Source organism: Mandrillus leucophaeus, unplaced genomic scaffold, assembly GCF_000951045.1.
Source record: "Mandrillus leucophaeus isolate KB7577 unplaced genomic scaffold, Mleu.le_1.0 Scaffold490, whole genome shotgun sequence".
NCBI classification, from domain to species: domain Eukaryota; kingdom Metazoa; phylum Chordata; class Mammalia; order Primates; family Cercopithecidae; genus Mandrillus; species Mandrillus leucophaeus.
This window is the reverse complement of record NW_012105254.1, coordinates 762,784-777,233: the sequence shown is the minus strand read 5'-3', so window position 1 is coordinate 777,233 and position 14,450 is coordinate 762,784. Positions and strand designations below refer to the sequence as shown.

General features: G+C 43.1%; 1 protein-coding gene across 2 annotated transcripts in view; it reads left to right on the top strand.

Moving 5' to 3' along the window:
• Positions 1-14,450, top strand: part of REPS2 (RALBP1 associated Eps domain containing 2) — a 173,168-nt gene that overhangs the window by 54,751 nt on the left and 103,967 nt on the right. The window lies entirely within an intron of this gene.

Here is a 14,450-nt window from a genome sequence, read left to right as displayed (position 1 = left end):
TACTTTGTAAAGAAATTATAAGACTTATTTTCTGCTTCGTCTATTATCACATGTTTAGAGGTTGTTTTGTGGTTTGTTTTTCACAAATTACCCTCAACATCTAGATGGTGTAGTCGTTTGTAATTTTGCTGGCAAAAGATTTAGAATTGCACCCTTTACTCCTTCTGTTCTCGACTGCCTCTGTTTCTGCAAGGGTTGTGAGAAACTTTATGTTAAGCCTTTGTCTTTATTGTTTCCTTGGCAGCTGTGGACATTGACCACCTTCTCGATATGCTCTCATCATTTGGTGTCCATTATGCCTGCTCTCCTGGTTTTCCTCCTGCTTCTATTGCTGCCCCTGCCTCATTTTTTTCAATCCTCCTTCCTCTGCCCTCTGCTTGTTATGCGGGAGACCCCTGGGCCCACTTCTCACTCTACTTACTCTTTAGCTATGTGGATGCTGTTGACCACATAGCACCATCTGCCAGACATCTTCATTCTAATGTTCCACTGTCACTTTCAGCTGACATGTCTTTCTCATAAAATCAGCTTTCACCCTTCCACTCCTAGCTCTACCCACCCATCAGCACAGGCCAGAATGCTGGTCATTGTCTTTGACTTCTCTCTTTCCTTATGCCTGCTCAGTCCCCAAGTCCTGACCATACCACTTTTCAAATAGCTCGTGTCTGTCCATCCCTCTGTGCTTCTTCGTTCAGGTCATTATCCTTTTCACTGACTGTATTGTATCAGCCTCTCTCTTCTTACTTCCACTCTTGCCTTCTCCCAATTCATTATTCTCATTGCACACATAAACAATCTTAAAAACACAAATCTGATCATCCTGCTGACCTGATTGAAGCCTGTCCCTCTCTGCCCATGGCTCTTAACATGTCATCCATGTTGCTGTCTGGCCCTCACCTACCTCTTCAGCCACAGCAGCTCACTGCCACTCTCCCTCCACTCTCTGGCCATTTCCAGGATGGTCAGTGTTCTCTGCATGGGAGCCTTACTCTTCACCCTCACTTTTGCCTTCTTTGTTTTTTCTTTTGTCTCAATTCATCTATACTTTTTTCTCCATTGAGAATGTGAAACGTAAGTGTTTTCTGATATTTTCTTGTATATGCAATGTTTCCTTTTTTTTTCATTCTTAAAAAGAAAAAGGTCCATTGCTTGTCAGCCCATTTATGTGTGAAACTCAGCCAGAGGGATGGGTGTCTGATCATTATTGGTTTCCCATCTCAGGGGCAACCAGGGTTGCCTGTTTCTTTTGTATCATTCTAGGAACATTTTACGCATGTACATGCAAATATGGGTATTCGTATATATTAATGTGTGTGTGTGTGTGCATGCACTGTCTGTCTGTCTGTCTGTCTGTCTATCTATCTATCTATCTATCTATCTATCTATCTATCTATCTATCTATATTTTTTGAGATGGAGTCTCATCTTGCTCTGTTGCCCAGGCTGGGGTGCAGTGGCACAATCTCGGCTCACTGCAAGCTCCACCTCCCAGGTTCATGCCATTCTCCTGCCTTAGCCTCCCGAGTAACTGGGACTACAGGCGCCTGCCACCACCCCCAGCTAATTTTTTGTATTTTTAGTAGAGACGGGGTTTCACCGTGTTAGCCAGGATGGTCTCGATCTCCTGACCTTGTGATCCACCTGCCTCGGCCTCCCAAAGTGCTGGGATTACAGGCATGAGCCACCATGCCCGGCTACATATATATATATTTTAGACGGAGTTTCGTTCTTGTTGCCCAGGCTGGAGTGCAATGGCACCATCTCGGCTCACAGCAACCTCCACCTCCCGGGTTCAAGTGATTCTCCTGCCTCAGCCTCCCAAGTAGCTGGGATTACAGGCATTCTCCACCACTCCTGGCTAATTTTGTATTTTTAGTAGAGATGGGGTTTCTCCATGTTGGTCAGGCTGGTCTGGAACTCCTGACCTCAGGTGATCTGCCCGCCTCAGCCTCCCAAAGTGGTGCAATATATTTTTACCTGACTTTAGGGAGACAGGTGTGGCAAATGAAATATCCTTCCAGCTAGATCGCACTAGAAAAAATTGTCTTTTATTTAAAACCAAAACACACTCAATTTTCAAACCCTCAGGATACTGTTGTGATATTTCTTTGCTTTTTGGAGGGATGAAAAGTAACAGTTTTCTAGAACATATTCTCAACACTCACTACTCTTCTTCAGAGATGAAAAAATGACCAATAGAGTTTAGAGACCTCTGTTACTCTGCCATTCCTCAGGGGGCTTATCTATGTTTTTGGTGTAAGTTTTCTAATGATCAGGTAGGGGAGGGGATGTTAGGCATTGTTAGCCAGCGCCATATTCATCTCAAAGTGCATAACTTGAAACATGTTTATTTAACTTAGTTATCTCCTTTCCTCCCTCACTTTCTCTTCATCTCAGTTTCTTGCTGTACCTCCTCCCCTAGATATAACTGCAGGTACTTATGGCTAGAAGCAGGTGATCTCCACTCCTTGGGTCCTCTTGGAACCCAAGAGAAAAGGCAAGTATGTGAAAGATGATTAAAGAAATGAATATTCCTGAGGCTCTGTTGGAGTGGTGTTGGCCTGAGTCAGAAGATAATTGATAGTCACCACAAATAAATTGTTCATTCTGAGAGCTTTAATGAAAACAGCAGGAAATAGCCTTTTGGAGAGGCTGACATCGCACTGAGAGATCTTCTTGTGGCATGAAAGATATTTTATGGGTAGACCAAACCAGGATGCAAGGAGGATAAGGAGAGCGGAGGAGTGAGAATGACTGATGGGTTGGGATGGGCTTGAATGAGATGGGTTACAGTCGAGTCATAAGAGAGTTGGTCATCTGAGTTTGGAAGAAGAATGAAGCAGGTAAACAAGTGGGGCATACTGGGTAAGGTCTTGGCCACTCTGGTTGTCTAACCTAATACTCAGTCCAGGGAATTGACCCATGAAGCAGGTCAGGACCACCCGGGTTCTTTTGGGGTTCAAGAATTATTTACCAAGGCATTACTTGGTAAGTAAGTGTTCATATGAATGTGTGTGAGCTCTCAAACAAACTTGTTCTTCAGAGCAATTACAGATTTTAAAAATCTGTCAAACATTCAACAGATACAAAAGAGCACAGTGAAAAGTGTCCCTACCATTTCCCCCCTCAGCCACTCATCCCAGGGGCAACTGATATGACCCATTTATTTTGAATAGTCCTATACAAAACATTTATATAATATTGTATATGAATATCTTATTTATATACAAGTGAAAATAGGTATTATATATATAATTATGTAATATATGCAAAACATAGTTATACTTTTTTTACACATATGGTGGCACACTATACGTCTAACATGCATTTAGCACTAACAATAAGCTTTATTAACGTTCTATAGCAGCACATAAAGTACTTCCTCATCTTTTTGTTTTTTACAAATGCATAGTATTTCCTTGCCTGCTCTTGCGTAAATCATTTAGCCAGCCCCTTTTTCTTGACATCTCATACTTGCAATCACTGCATTATTTGCAGATATATGGGGGACCAATTCCTAGAAATTGAAATATTGGGTGAAAATTCCTACATATTTGTAATTTTTGATAACGACTTTCAAATTGGAAGTATAGCAGCTAATGTACTTGCCAACAATATATGAAAACGTCTATTTTCCCGTACCTTTGTGAACACAATGTGCTAACACATTTATGGGTCTTTGCCAATCTGATAGGTGAAAAATGATAGCTCACTGTAGTTTAATTAGCATATCTCTTTATTAGTGAAGTGAAATATCTTAAGTTTATGAGTCGCTTGTATTTCCTTTTCTGTGAACTATTGATTCATATCCAGTGCCCCTTTTTCTTTTGAGTATTGGTTTGTCATTCTTAATGGCATGAAACCAGAAGCTGATCTGTCTTTTCCTTTGGATCAGAGATATACTGGAGTGTGTGTGGAAGATTGCTCCCTGAGTGGTGAGAGGAGATGCTGGCACCTGAGGCTCTTGAAGGAGTTATGGACCCCAGCTGCTTCGCAGTTCTGGAGAACCCCAGGCCTGCCTGCAATGGGGATTTCTTGTTTATAAGGTCATGACAATAAAGTTGAATTACTTAGTTTATGGGTAGAGATTAGGGCTAAAAAAAGTCCTCTGTTGTTAGAGATGGTAAATGTCAACACTGTGTGTGTGTGTGTGTTGACCTCTCAGCATTGCTTAGACAGCTAAATTCTGTTCCTTTCACTGAAATGGGAGGGAGGAGGAGATAGAGGTAGAGATAAAGATAGACAGAGGGAGAGAATGTGAGTGTGTGTTAGAAAGAGTGAGTTTGATGCATTTTCTAGGTATGTATGTGCCTTATTCTTGAGATCTTCTTTCACCAAATTCATTCCTCATTTTATTTGAGACCCCAGCTGGACTTTTACACCATCTCCTAAGGGGTCAAAGGTTAACATGTCCTCCAGGTGTCCTACTTCACTGAGTCTCCTGTAGAACCCACATATACCTGAAAGGACACTATTGCCATGAGGAGGTCCTATTTTTTCATAGCCTCCAGTCTCCTGCTTACTTATTTTCTTCACCTGCTTGTAGTTCTCCTTCTGATTTTCTAGCCCTTAACTTTCAAGGAAGGATTTCTAGCCCTTAACTCTTGAGGAAGGAAACATTTAATCTTAACTGATACTGAAGTTTATTTTCTCAGTGCAGATCTTTTCTACTTGTTTCTTTTTTCCTTTTCTATTTATTTATTTATTTATTTATTGAGATGGAGTCTTGCTTTGTCACCCAGGCTGCAGTGCAGTGGTGCGATCTCGGCTGACTACAACCTCTGCGTCCCAGGTTCAAGCAATTCTTCTGCCTCAGCTTCCTGAGTAGCTGGGACTACAGGCGTGCGCCACTGCACCTGGCTATTTTTTTGTATATATTTCTTTTAGTAGAGACGGGGTTTCACCATGTTGGCCAGGGTGGTCTTGAACTCTTGACCTCAGGTGATTCACCCACCTCAGCCTCCCAAAGTACTAGGATTACAGGCATGAGCCACCATGCCCGGCCTCAACCTGTTTCTTAGTGTATTCCTCAGGTGCTCACTGTGTACCCACACTTCTTGACAATAAAAGAGATGTTTAGTTAATTTAGCCTCCCAGAGGTAGCTGAAAACACTGGGTTGAACCCCTGGTTCCAGGCAGTACTTTGTAAATCTGGAAAGGATAGTAGCTTATTCCCCAGGACCTTTTGGTCTCAGTTATATGCCAAGCTATGGATATGGAAGACTTCTTTACAACTGGCACCATTTTAGCCCCTGGGCCCATCAGTCTTTCCCTTGATCTCAGGCGAGCAGGGGATGTCATGCCCCCAGTTGCCTATCCCAACAATAATCACTACTGACTGAGATGCTTCTTTGGTCCCAGTGCTGTGCTGGCCCTTTTCAGTCCTCCCAACAATCTCACAAGGTAGGTATTACATCTTCCATTTGTCCATTTGGAAATATTTAAGTGGCTTCCATGAGTCAGCCACCATGCCAGGGGTACATTGAGAACTACACATACAGCCTCTTGCTCTCTAGGTGCTTGCAGTCAAAAAGGGGAGGTAGATTTGAGTCAAACGATCCCACCTATGCATGTGGAATTAAAAACTGACAATTGCCCTAAAGGCCTTGAAGCATGGTACCATGTAGCAAAGGAATCCAGCCTATAGCTAGAAAGTGAGATAAGGCTCCTTTAACAAAGTATCTGTTGAACTGAGCTGTGAAGGATGAATAGGAGTTAACCAGGCAAAGGAAGGATGGTACTGGGAGGTGAGGAGAGGAGTGGAGCATTTCCTGTAGAGGTAAGAGCCTGGACAAAGGGCACACCTTGATCAAGGTTCTTAATTATGGACACCAGAATCTCCTTTGGCTAGTTGAAGCAAATAGTGATTTTTAATAAGGGATTTGGACAGCCTGCTAACTCTTTGGAAGGGCTGAAGATACAGACCCTATTCTGAGTTTGCAAGAACAATCTCCAAAACCTTATAGCAGAGCTGGGCTGCTGAGAGAGCTTTGCCTCTGCCACAATCAGAAAGCAACAGCATTGGGAAACTGCTGCCCTAGTGTCAGCTCCAACCAGATCCACACTACACACAACCTTGGCAGCCAAATGAAAGCTTTGTTCCCTGCCTGTAACTTGGGTCTGCATCAGTCTTCTGTGGGTGTATTTGTTGAGTGGAACCTAAGTCCTATTTGGAATTGTAGCAGCAAAGGTGTTTCAACAGTGGAGTTTTTAGCTAGCCAGCTTGTGCAGTGCTGGGACTTACGCTGAGGGGTGGAATGGACGTTGAGTGACCCAGTTTCTACCGTGTTTCTCATGGAGAGCAGATACATTTGAAGAACTGAAAGAATGCAACTATGGCTAGAGCCTGGAGTGGGAGGGAGATGAAGTCGGAGAGGGAGGCAGGGCCCTGTGGGCTATGTGACTGCCTTGCAGGTGGGAGCTGATGGCTCAGAAGTTAATTTACTGGTTAGTATGTGACCATGCCAGATTGGAACCCAAGTCTATCTGCCTCTGGAACCTGTACTCTTTTTGTACCTCTAGTCAGTAGCCTCATTCTCCAAAGTATTCTTGAATTCTGTCCAAGTTGTGGATGCGTCTGTTTCCCGTCTGAACTCAGGCTGCCTTGAGTGTGAGCAAGCACGAGGGTGGGAACGTCATTGCTTCGTTAATGGAAGTCTGCAGCCTTGTCAGAGTCTCCTCTTACTGCTGATTTCTCATTTTTCTTGGCTTTCTCCTCTAAGCAGAGCACAAAATCCTGATAACAGTGAAGGAAAAATGCCCTTCTGGAACAGCAGATCTTGGCCCCTGAGGGAAGAATTGGAGGCAGTGGTTACTAATGAGCATTTCTTATGTTAATCAAAATACTATTAGTGCCACATACTGCAATCACAGTAAAATGATTAAATACCTGGATTGTATGGCTATCTCTAGGATTCTTCTGTGATGACGTGCCAGATGCTTACATGCAAAAATTATGTGAGAAATAAAATGGTGCTCTGTCAGTATGATTTAATAGTTCGCCAGCCAAAATCTAAACTAGATGATGGGGAGGAGGGTGTAATACAGCATAGTCATAGCTCAAGCACAGATCCTCAATCTGCAAAATTGCAGCAATGATTTAGGCATTGCAGTGAGGTTCTTTTTGTAAAAAACATTCTATTTTTACAGGATGGATGAACAGATAGAGATAACTATAGAGCTTGATGATCAAGAGTACATACTTTGGACCCAGTTTGTATTCTGGCTCTGCCATTTGCCATAGGTGTGTGGTCTTGGTAAATTACTTCCCTTACCTAATCCTCAGTTTCCTATTCTGCAAAATGGGAATTACCAGATTTACCTCTCAGGGTTGTGAAGATGAAAATTGATTGTGTGCATTTAGGTACTTACAGTGCCTGGCACTTAGCAAAGCAATGAATACTTGTTACCTGACATTCTTCTATGTCTAAGTGATAGTTTTAAAAAGTATAGTTTATTGTAATAAGCAGCAACTGTGTGTTGCACATTAGGCTCAGAGAGATTCCTACAGTTTGGCAGTCAACCTTCTGAACTATTGAAATTAGATCCCTAAGTAAGTTTGGTAATATGTGATTAAAGGCATCTTTGTGGGTTTATTTCCCTGAAGAAACAGATAAGGTTAAATTTTTCTCTTGGGACTTAATTTTAACTAACTTCTCTACAGACAAAACCAAATTATTTATCGCAACTTCCTGTGAATCTATAATTATTTTGAAATAAAGACTAGAAAGAAGGAATTTTTTTAAAAAAGTTCTCTGACTTCAGAAGTAAGGGAGAGGGCTCAGTCTTTATAATGTTGGATGACATTATGTGATAAATGCATATAAAGTTCAGCTTCAGTCAGTTTAAGATAGGTTAACTGTTCTCTGTCTCTAGACTGGGATTGAGAATTTTTTCGAATGTTTGTTTACTCATTCAGCAAATACTTATTGAGTGTTTTGTATGTGCTGGTCACTTTTCCAGACATTTGGGATATAGCAATGATCAGGATAGACAAAATTTTCTGTCCTCATGGGCTTTATGGGATAGTATGGGGTAGGGTGAGAGGCAGAGCATAAATAAGATTGATCAAGCATAATATGGAATGGTTTCATGTTAAAACAAAATTGCTGAGCTCTGTCTCCTTTTCTAGGTCCTTTTCTTCATTCCTCATTGAATACTTTCCCCACAATTTTACTTGAGCTCTCTTTTCTTTTTAACTGGGAATCTCCTTCAAATCCATGGAAGATTAACCTATATTACTCAAACACATAAAGACTGTTGTAAAAATGAATCAACATTCTGGTCCTATAGATAGTCTGCATAGATAATCAAATTAGAATTAGAAAGTTGTTTGGGCTCATAATGGTCTAATGTCATTGGTCAGATTGCAAAACCATGATAGCCTCAGGCTTCCATCTTCAGGATGGGCTGTGTGGTTGTAAAGGGCAGATCTTCCTTTCCTTTGGGCCTTGCTTGAAGGATACATTCATTGGGGGAACAGCTGCTATAACAAATAGGCCCCACATTTTAATGACTTTGCACAGTAGGTATATTTCTCACTAATATAACAGTTTGGCAGGCCGCTGTCCTCAGCATAGTGATTCATGCACCAGAGCTCCTTCTGTCCTGTCACTCTGCCGTCATCTGTTCAGTGGGCACATAGGAAAGAGAGTAGAGGAGTGCCACAGGGTACTAGTCCTGCCTGGAAGTAGGGCAGGCCACTGGTGCTCACATTGCAATGGCTACAACTCAGTCACATGGCTGCATGTAACTTCAAGGGAGGCTGGAAAAAAGTCATTTCTGGTTGGACAGCCACTTAGTGACACCTCTACACCAGGCGTAGTAGAGCATGAATTATTGGAGGAGTCTGCTGTCATCCCACCTATTAGCACTGCCACCACTTGCCTCTGTGACTTTTTTTTCTCAGCCCCATGACTGACTAATTCCCATAATCTTTCTTTAGGCAAATTAATATTCACTTGGGCTATAGTGTAGTCTCACCAGCCCATTAGCTATCCTTTTGTTTACAGTAATCGAGTCTTCTCACATCTTTGCTAATGAGATTATGTTTTGATCAGTGATTGCCTTATGGTAATCTTATTTCCAAAATATTTTTGGCAGAGGAGGCATCCTCAGATATTCACTGTGGGCTTAGTATGAGTTTTTGCTACTCTAGATAGTTTGTTTACTAAGGCACTAACAGGACACTGTTAGAAGATCGTTACCCTCTCATAGGTGAAATGGCTGGACTCTAAAACAGCATTTATAGGATGCCTTCAGGGTGGGCTTATATTTTAAACAGAAATGTTCTATGACTGAAACAGTACACACACCCTAAGTTCTCTCCAACAGTGCTTCCTTGCAATTCATGTTATTTAGCTTTGTTTGATTTTTAAGATAGTTTGATAGTTAGTAGGGGTAAATGTCACCTTTTGGGATTTTATTAATGGTATTACTTTTTAATGTGTCTTTTGAAGTCTTTCATTATAAACAACCTGCTTTCCCCAGAGATAATAACTTGCCGTGCCAAATATTTGCATTTCACTTGAAACAAAACCAAGGAGTTGAATGTTTTAAATATAAGCAAATCTAATTCTCCTGTGTCTAGAGAAACTGTATAATGAACCATATGTATGTGGCTTAAGCAGACAGATGTGAAAGATTTCTCAGTCTCTCCTTTTATTTAAAAAACAGAACACTGGCAGAGCTCAAAATTGGCACCAAGTAGCAAATATCTCTGCTCAGCCAACAAAACCAGTGGAGCTGGAGTTGACCGGGGGAGGCCTCTTTAGGGTACATGCAGAAGTGGAGCTTTTCCTGGTCCTCGCTTCTACTTGGAAAGCTAAGGCTCCACAGCTTATTCACCCTCATTTCTCAGTGCCTTCGGGCTTTACAATGAACCATTCTTAGGTGACTGACTTTTCAGATCTTTGAGAAGATTGTTGTGGTTGATTGTTGGGTTGGTTCAGAAGAGATGGGTTCACGCATCTGGGTCCTGCGGTGAGATGGCCCCTAGCTGCTGACAAAGAGGTGCTGAGCTACCAAACAGACTCATAGGTTTTCTTTCACAAAGAACATCATAGGGCAGTGTTTCCACATCTCTTGCAGTACAAGACATACTTCTGAACTTCCTCAAGCCTGTCAATAAGTAGAGCTCACACTACCTTTTAGTATCTGTGATGTACCTGCCAGGGACTATAGATGGGATAAAGGAGTATCTGATATGGCTCTTGTCCTTCAGATTGAAACCTGGGTGAAGATGTTTAGGAACACTTTAAATGTTCAAACTGTGGTACTTACCATGACTATCATAAAGATTCATATATATTTTTTTGAGACAGAGTCTTGCTCTGTTGCCCAGGCTGGGGTTCAGTGGTACGATCATGGCTCACTGCAGCCTTGACCTTCTGGGCTCAGGTGACTCTCCCACCTCAGCTTCCTGAGTAGCTGGAACTACAAGTGCATGCCACCATGCCTGGCGGTTTTTAAATATTTTTTGTAGAGATGGGGATTCGCTATGTTGCCCAGGCTGGTCTCAAACTCCTAGAGTCAAGTGGTCTGCCTGCCTTGGCCTCCCAAAGTGCTGGGATTTGAGCCAACATGCCCAGCCAAGATTCATATTTTTTAAGATGCTCAAATAACTTGGTTTATTAAATCAGTTTCAAGCATACAGCAAGAAGCAAGGGGAAAGAGATGGGGGGTAGGTTAGCACACTTGGTGCAAACCAGTAGAAGGGCCACTCTATGGGTTACACAGAGCTCATGTGCCCTCTCCCTTTGTCCTAAGGCCTTTTTAGGTTTAGGGAGTAGGAATTATCCTTGCCCACTTAAGTTTTCTTGAAAAGGAGGAGGGGTTGAGATTCTCATGGGAATCTAAGAAATGAGAGCCAAGGAGTGGCCCACAGGTCTGTAGGGGTGGGAATTATTGACTGTTCATGCTTGTTCTGCTAACAGGCCTTGCCCTGGTTGCGTTAAGTTTGCTCCGCTCTCCACTTATCTTTAGGCTTCCGCAGCCTTTCTTGCCCTGCTGGCTTTGTGTCCTTTGTGTACCTACCTCCCAACTTCTGCTGATGCTTGGTTCTGGTGCCCTCATAACTTTAAGCCCCACCTACCCTTTCTCTATACCACGACCCCGCTGAGCATCTGTTTAGGATCTACTTTCTTTGCTCATTGGCCTTGATATTTCTCGTCCACATTCCCAAGAATGAGCATCTGACCTAAGCCCTTGTCAGAGCATCCCAAAGGCCAGTATACTGTGTGCCCACCAACCCTTACTCCCACTCAGGTGACACCAGGCGTGAGGTGGGTCATGGTGCCCACACAAGGCTGCCAGGCCCACCTTTGCAGCAGAGCATGGGAATGGGCGGTGCCCTCTGTCATGGCTGTGGGTATGGCAGGTACATTGGAGGATCTGAGCAGGGAAAAATGTTCTGAGAAGAAGACACACATCTTACCCCTGAGGAGTGAGCATGTGCAGTCGGAAAGCCTGCTGAGAGGAAGCTGGGGTGTGAGGCTTCTGAAGGCCAGGTGGAGAAGGTGGACTTTTTTTGTTAGGCAGCAGGTCATCTCTGCAGGCTTTTAAGCAGAGGAGTTAATCACCCCCTTCTGTTCATTCCTGATTTCTGTTGTCAGAGTAGACCTGAGACCTGCTAAGAGGCCACTAACACCACACTGGAGTGAGGTGATGTAGGAGAGGAGCTAGAAAGCAGATGGTTATGGTATTGAGGAAAGAGCACACATGGGCCGACAGGGACAGCTACACAGCAGCTTTATGAGCAGGAGGGAAAGGGCGTGTTCTAGGGGAGCAGCAGCTTCCATGTCAGACCCAGGAATGCAGCAGACCCAACATCCAGCTTGGAGATTTTTTCTCTTTTTCTTTTCAATGGAACTGTATTTTCCCAAAATGTTACAGATCAGTTATAGCAAACAGAATGGTGATGGTCAAGGGAACTGACTCTGGGCTTCTTTTTGACCACAGCAGCTATGTGGAAGCAGCTGCAGCTGCGATGAGGGCCGCCCAGCGTGGAGATTTCTGTGTCTTCATTCACTGGGAAGTGGTGGGACAGAGCTTCCAACCCACATCCCACCTTCTTCACGAATCATCTTTGCCACCAAATCGTTGACTCATAGGTGTCTGTTCTTGTCTCTCCTGCCCATGCCTAGCTTTTAGTTTCCTTTGCTCTGGCTATTTCTGTCAGGGCTGACCTGGGGGTCAGTGCTTCTATGAGTTCTCCACATTATATCATGGCCAGTAATCTAATGCAATTCAAGCTGACATCCTCCACCTTGTGTTCTACCAACTGAACCTGATCAGACATCTGGGCTCATTCAGTAAGTGCTGCTAGGGCATGGCTTTGGAATTTGGTGGGAGCATTTTGGAAGGTTGTGTGGTCTGTTTGGTTGTTTGGTGCTCGGACTGGATTTTCATCTTTTTTGCTTTACTTATTTTTATTGAGATGGAGTTTCACTCTTGTTGCCCAGGCTGGAGTGCAATGGTACAATCTTGGCTCACTGCAACCTCCGCCTCCAGGTTCAAGTGATTCTCCTGCCTCAGCTTCCCGAGTAGCTGGGATTGCAGGCACCTGCCACCACACCTGACTAATTTTTTTTTTTTTTTTTTTTTTGTAGAGACGGGCTTTTACCTCGTTGGCCAGGTTGGTCTCAAACTCCTGACCTCAGGTGATCCACCCACCTCAGCCTCCCAAAGTTCTGGGATTACACGTGTGAGCCACTGCTCTGGGCCTGTTTATTTTTATAATATTAAGAGGTTTTTGAAAAAAATTCAGGTAGCTGCAACCCAGTTAAAAAAAAATCCTGATATGCAAAATCCTGCCTTTGAACAAGAGATTGAAAAAAGGATGGTCATTATTTGCTGCCTGCAGGGGTTCACTAAGGGATATGGGTAAGTTCCCTGAGCTCAGAAAAAGGATAATAATTAATACCCGCTTACATCTCCAAAGTCTTGAGGTGCTAAAAAAGTAGGTGTGTGAGAAATGCTTTGTAAATTTCAAAGCACTCTGTGAAATTTAAGGTATTAACTAATGGGTAATGACTTCTTGAACATTTAAGAGTGGTTTGATTTACATTTAGTAGAAACTAATCTAGCATGAAAATGATATATTTATTACAAACGACTAACAACCCTACAGCTCTCAATCTCTTTATGTAACCTTCCTTCTGACTAAAGGCCCCAGATGACTTTGAGGAATAGCCTGTTTGCTGGGTGAATTCTCACTTAGCACTTCTGGAAATATCCATTCTACAGGTAGTATTTCATCCATTGTCCTTGCCTTCCCAAAGCACCCTTAACCCGAGGTGTAAGATATCAAAGTAATACATATTTTACTTCAGAGATGACATCTCAAGGTTCTGTAGTAGCTCGACATTTTCTAGTCTCCTTTCTTCTCTGAACATTGTCAGAGGGGAGACAGGCGTTCCTGGGAAGAATTAATTCCTGGAATGGTGTGTGTGTGGGTGTGGGGAAGGGGAGGAGATGGCCGGCTGTCTTTTCTAAGGTTAGTGGGTGGAATCGCCCACCCAGTGATTAATTCCCTCCTTGATAGTGTGTTCAGAAGCAGGCACCTTGATGGCTCTTTAGCAACAGTACCCCTCCCCTTCTTTCCTAGTCTCCTTTTATCATAAAGCCCCATCTTTTTTTTTTTTTTTTTTGAGACAGAGTCTCACTCTGTTGCCCAGGCTGGAGTGCAATGGTGTGACCTCTGCTCCCAGGTTCAACCTCCGCCTCCCAGGTTCAAGTGATTGTCTTGCCTTACCCTCCTGAGTAGCTGGGATTACAGGCATGTACCACCATGCCTGGCTAATTTTTATACTTTTAGTAGAGACAGGGTTTCATCATGTTGGCCAGGCTGGTCTTGAACTCCTGACCTCATGATCTGCCTGCCTGGGCCTCCCAAAGTGCTGGGATTACTTGTGTGAGCCACTGCGCCCGGCCAAGCCTCATTCTTCTTGTGTTCACCTCTTGGTCCCATGAAGGTGGCCCTTGGCAAGTATCACTTTAGTCTTAGGGTTCATGGGAGGGATAGAACGAAGGCCCATGCCTCCTCCTAGCATCGACATTTCCCTTCTTCACCCAATGCCTACCCTAGCTTTGTTTTCTCCTGCACTACTTTGGTTTTCTAGGCTCTTAAATCCTCAAATTTGACTTGCATGCCCTCTAGTGGCAGGTCTGATGCACCCCTTGTTACCCTGTTTATTGTGGTACCATAACAGCTGTTCTCACCACCCAGCTGTTACTAAATATTTTCTGTAATTCACAAATGCCGAATGAGAGGTTCAGTGGTCCTGACTTGCCACTCAAGTAGGAGCTGGAAATGTGGGATTTGAATTGGAGCTTTTAATTCCTGGATTTATACAGAGTTTCAGTGTAACTGCAACAGTAAAAAAGATGTGGTTATAGCTGTTCTAGTTTCTTTTTCATTGTTTAAAAAGAATCCAGATTATTTTACTATCT